Raw genomic sequence first — 6,124 nt, 5'->3', positions numbered from 1 at the left:
GTCATCACAACGGAACTGATAGAATAAGTAACAACTTCCAAGAGGAAATTTTCAAACAAAAGTTTGCCAGTACATTGGGGTCTGATAATTTAAGTCATTATCAAGCAGCTAAATAATTAGTGAGGAGAAATTCAAATAAGAAACTTTAATTTTAACTTGTTTAATTTCAGATGTTTAGATCAATGCACAACCAAAACAGGGTTATCTTTGGACTTTCAGACCTATTGAATTTTGCAATAAAGTTGCTTTATAATAATAATGCATCTTGTGATGACACTTTTAATACCATCAACAACAACATCTACCCAAGTTCTTCGGAAGGACTTGACAGGTGGACAAAAATGTCAAATCCTGTCTAACATACCTTCATGATACAACAATAATAGATATTTTATAAAACCCCTTTGCACTAGAATTTCTTGCAAATTATTTGCCAGGTTGAACTATATTTGGGGAAACTGTAAATCGGTGCACATGAGCAATGAAGTATTATTGTGTCTCACTGTTGAGTGACCAAGTTAGCCTACTCATTAGCTGAACATCCAGAAACTTGATACTACTAACCACCTCCACAGGTGAATCATTAATACACAGAGGTGGGTGGCTGGCTCTTCTGAAATCGACAATGATCTCTTTAGTTTTTCCTACATTGAAAAGGAGGCAGTTTTTATTACACCAGTCCACCAAGCCCTTTACATCCTTAGGGTAAGCACTCTCATTGTCTTCCTGAATAAGTCCCACTACTGTTGTATCATTCACATATTTCACAATATGGTTGGTGGCAAACCTTGACCAATAGTCATGGTTGAACAATAGCGGACTTAGAACACAGCCCTGTGGAGAGCCTGTGCTCAAGAAAATGGTGTTAGAAGCATTAATCCCTATTGCAGAGGTGGGTTCCTGCCAGTTCAGACCTGTTTTATAGAACCAGTAGTGGGGATTCCCCCTCCGTTCGCCAAACTATCCATGATGGCCAACTGGACATGCCCCCCAACTGGCTCTTTCAGTAGCGCCGTAGGTGCCGCCATCTTGTTTTTTGCTTCTGTGCAAGCAGAGAAGGTCCGAGAGGAGCGGCATACAAATCTAATTAATAATAATAATAATAATAATAATAATTATTATTATTATTATTATTATTATTATTATTATTGTTGTTGTTGTTGTTATTATTATTATTATTATTATTATTATTATTATTATTATTATTATTATGTCAAAACAACTCAGGAAACGAGATCACTATGCTGGATTTCGTATTTCATCACCATTCGGGCGCTTCCCAAGCACCTAGGACTGCATGATGTAGCGGCGAATTATGTTTGCCGATCCCAGTAAAGCAGCCTTTTGCAATTGACAGATGGAGATTTTGTCAATTCTGATGGTTTTCAAATGTCCGCTGAGATCTTTTGGCACTGCGCCCAGCGTGCCAAGTACCACTGGGACCACTTTCACTGGCTTATGCCAGAGTCGTTGCAGCTCGATTTTTAGATCTTCATATTTCACTAATTTCTCTAGCTGCTTCTCCTCAATTCTGCTGTCCCCTGGGATTGCGATGTCGATGAGCCATACTTTCTTTTTCTCCATAATCAGGATGTCTGGTGTGTTATGCTTCAGAATTCGGTCAGTCGGAAGTCGGAAGTCCCACAGTAGTTTTGCTTGTTCATTTTCAACCACTTTTTTGGGCTTATGATCCCACCAGTTCTTTGCCACTGGTAAATGGGAAGCAAACTGGCAGTGAGGTAAGGCAGAACTCACCCCTGCTCTATTGGTACTCCATTACCCACTGCACCTGCCCGGCGTAAGAGAGGAGCAGCAGCAAAAGCAGCCTCCTGGGTGGATAGATAGACCCAACATATGCAGGAAAGTTGCAGCAGTTTGAATAGTAGCCCAGCGGATGCTGAGCTTCAAGCTGGAGCTGCAGAGAGCTGAGCCATGAGTGGGTTTGACAGATGGCTCAGCTGCAACTGTTTCAGAGCAAAGAGGTTGGTCTGCCTTCGCCATCTGCCAGGGGGTCACAGGTGACACCCAAACATCGGGGTCATGTGTGTGTGTGTGGGGGGGGGGGAGGGGAGCTAGAGAGCAATCACACAAACAGAAAGGGAGATGCCAGCGACTGATTTATAGGCATGCATTTGTTGGGCTCAACTGGACAATTTGCTTATTCCAAAAGATTCTGTACAGAGTTTACAGCTGTGGCCTGTGCAAGCTTCCTAAGTAGAGTGGAAAGGAAAGACTATGGACCTCTGGCTGAAAGCACATTAGTTGGTATGCATCAGTATGTGGCAAGCTGACCATAGGGCCCAGACCATATACTGATAAGCTGACTTGTTGGCCAAGCCTCTTTAAGGCTCTTAGCATGCACAATCTGACATTTGCCAAATACCTCTATCTACTAGCCTTCCAAAAGGCTGTGAGGACCTGGTTTTGCCGGCAGGCTTGAGGGCCGTGAATATTACATCTGTCATGGCCAAATTGTGTATGAGTAATATGCATGTGTGTTGATTGGAATGCTTGCCTTGTGGGTTTTTATAATGGAGTTTGTATGGTTTTAATTTAATGTTTGACTAATATTTTTATTATTGTGCTGTTTTTATATTGCTGTAAGCCACCCTGAGTCCCATTGGGATTGGGCAGCATAGAAGTCAAAATATAAATAAATTCATCATGACATCATCATGCAAATTATGTGCCATAAGGCATTGTGGTGTTTTGATGCAGTTAACACAAATTACATATACCCATTGTGCTACTAGCATGACTTCATTGTGATGCCTACAAAAAGCCTACCCCGTGATACAGATTGGGATATAATTGCACAACACACTGTGTCATCTTATTAGAAAAATGAGGGTCCTCACAACTTACAGTCTGGTGTGGCTCCTTATCTACAAAACTAGTGGCTTTCCTGATTTAAGCATATAATCTAAATGTGGATTAGAACCATTTCCAGTTAATGTAAACTAAAACTGAACATATTTTCAAATCTCAATTTGTATTAATCCAAAATGGCCACTCTGAGTTTAATCAATAAAATACAGTACAGTACAGTACAATAGGAAAACTACCAGCTATGATCAACTAGCCTCACAGGCTGTGAGCTGTGGTGGCACAGTGGTTACAATGCAGTATTGCAGGCTAACTCACTGCTCACTGCCAGGGGTTTGATTCTGATGGCTCAAGTTTGATTCAGCCTTCTATCCTTCTGAACTTGGTAAAATGAGGACCCAGATTGTTGGGGGGCAATATGCTGACCCCAGTGAAGAGCTGCAAACATTTTTACTACCACACTGTAGACGTTGCTTATTTTATGGGTGTGGCTTGCCAACCATGTGACCAGCTGGGAGTGGCTTGACGATCATGTGACCGGGGGTGGCTTAAAGGTTATGGGACTGGCTTAAAGGTGGCCAACTTGACAACACGCACGTCAAGGGTTTGGGTTAGGGTGCCTGGCCTCTCCTCGCCTCAAAGAGATACAATTTCCCTATCTATTTACTATTACTGAACATCCAAAATATACTATTTAATTCTATGTATATATGCCATATATGTACATACATGTTACACACAGGCACACACAAATATACATTATCTACTATATAAACTGTATGTGTATGTACACACACATGCACAGCTCTTCTAAAATTATACACATTCAACCTCATTTACTGTGATAGGAAAAACATACCCAGAGCCCAAAAGGGGGAAAAAAGAAAAAAAATCAATTTTTTTTTACCAGTTCTGTGGACCTGACCAAAGTTTTTCTACCAGTTCTGTGGACCTGACCGTACCCACAGGAGCCCATCACTGACCAGCATCTTATTTTCTGGCAATAGTAAGAGACAAGAAGTAGAGATTGGTTATGCTGTGTGGTTTTAGTTTCCATTCATCAAGTAGGCATTATAAGGTTTGGGCAGAAGGGGGAAACACTGTGCATATTTATGTATGAGTTTATGGGAAAGCTTAAAGCAAAGAGGACAATCTAATTCAGTCATTATTTTCAGGAGTGACTTTTTCAGCGCAAGTGGCTTGGGAGGACAGAGGCTGGGGAATGGATTGTTAGACATCTGTTGCCAATGGAGGGGCTGCCAAGGGGCTCCCCTAGGCTTGCATCTGACAGGGGGAGCTTCATATCTCAAAGGGTTTGTCCAAGCATCACACCCCACCTGAGCGCAGCAAAGTTGGGGAATTTAAAAGGGTGCTGAAAGCCAACCTTATCCATGATTTCCTCTTTAGTTGTGTTTAGTTAATGACTTTCCAACCGAGCATCTGGGTGATAGTTGGATAGTAGTCCCTGTAGGTTGCTTTCTGGCACGGCTTGGAAACAGCAGAAGGGGCTTCCAATGAGACATGGTTGGTCCTAAGAGGCATCTTCTTCTTCTCTAAGTAGGGGGCGGTGAAACCCTTTCTGCATATTTTGGCTCAGAATGACAAACGATTCCCACCTACCCTTCAGCTGTAATTTTGAACAGCATTGTTTTCCAGCCAACGACGCTAATATTACATGCCTAGAAGTTGAGAATAAGCTGATGGGGGAAATTTTAGCATTTTGCCCTGGGAATGGATATTGCAGCCAAATGTCAGAAGTCATGTCAGAAGCCCTAAAGACAGCATCATTTTCGATGTTTGGATTAATACTTGTCTCGAATTGTTCAAAGAACTGTACACCGTGCAGAAAAAAACCTGCCTGGGATTTTGGTGATTTCTCAGGAAACCGTAGTTTGCCCAGAATGAATGGCCCTAGAGATAATAGAGGAAGAAGTTTAATTTCCCAGGTATGCCAATGCAAGCCCCAGTTTGGTGATACCACAATCCCTGTAGAAGGCTAAGAGCACCCAGACAAATCAATAGCTAAAGGAATAGTTACGGGCATCTTGTCTTGACAAATAAAACAGTGTTTCCTGAATGCGAAGAATTTCTTAAGTGGAAGATTTTTTTTTACTTACATGGATGATCAAGTGGAACCATTATTAAGGAGATGTGTAATTATTGCAACATGCTCTACATGGGGCTACCCTTGAAGAGCGTTCGGAGACTACAACTAGTCCAGAATGCAGCCACACGAGCTGTTGTGGGTGAACGCAGGTGCACCCACATCACACCAACTCTCTGCGAGCTACACTGGCTTCCAATCAGTCTGTGGATGCAATTCAAGGTGTTGGTTATCATCAGTGAAGGGCTACCAAACTTTTTACTACCATACTGTGGGCGTGGCTTATGCAGGATGCCCTGCATTTTCTTTCAACATCTTTCAATGCAAATTGGGTGCTCTGGAGTAGAGATCCATTTTTGCTACTCCACTGCATCTCCCCTCCCCCTGTCTGGGCAGTAGCCCACCCCTGGTTATCACCTATAAACCCCACAAGGCTTAGGGCCAGACTTCAGTACTACTTTCAGCCGCACAGTTCCTAGTGGCCAATAAGGGCCCAGTTGGCTAAGCTGTATTGGTTGTCAAGGCTGTAGGAGTGGACCTTCTCTGTGGTGGCACCGGATCTCTGGAACCAGCTACCTCCAGAGATCTGTACTGTCCCCACCCTACTGGAAAGCCTTAAAGACTTGACTCTGCTGGCAAGCCTGGGGCTGTTGATCAATGGCACACCTTCTATATCTGGCCCCAAACAAAACAATATGTATGATTTTTCAAGGGGTTTTAAAGGTCTTTAATTGTCTTTTTTGATATCCTGTTGTATGCCCCACAGAGTCCTTCAGGAGTTGGCCAGCATATAACAATAATAGCAATAATAGCAATACAGTAGTACCTCTAGATACGAGCTGCTCCACATTTGAGTATTCCAAGTTAGGAGCAGCGACGCGAGCGAAATTTCTGTTCAACACCCAAGCTCAAATTCGGGATACGAGTCAAGCTTCCACTAGGTGGCGCAAGAATCTCCTTGCTTCCAGTTATCTCTGCCCGAAAAACAAAGTCTAAAAGCATTCGTTCGAGATGCGAGTTGATCGACTTACGAGCTCGGGTCTGGAACGAATTAAACTCGTATGTCAAGGCACCATTGTAATCGCAATAATAGCAATAGCAATAACAACAATAACAATAATAACAATAACAACAATAACAATAATAACAATAACAATATTAACAACAACAACAACAACAACAACAACAACAAGC

This window comes from Erythrolamprus reginae, chromosome 2 (genome assembly GCF_031021105.1).
Source record: "Erythrolamprus reginae isolate rEryReg1 chromosome 2, rEryReg1.hap1, whole genome shotgun sequence".
NCBI lineage: Eukaryota > Metazoa > Chordata > Lepidosauria > Squamata > Dipsadidae > Erythrolamprus > Erythrolamprus reginae.
The sequence above is the reverse complement of the archived record's forward strand: the minus strand, read 5'-3'. Positions refer to the sequence as shown.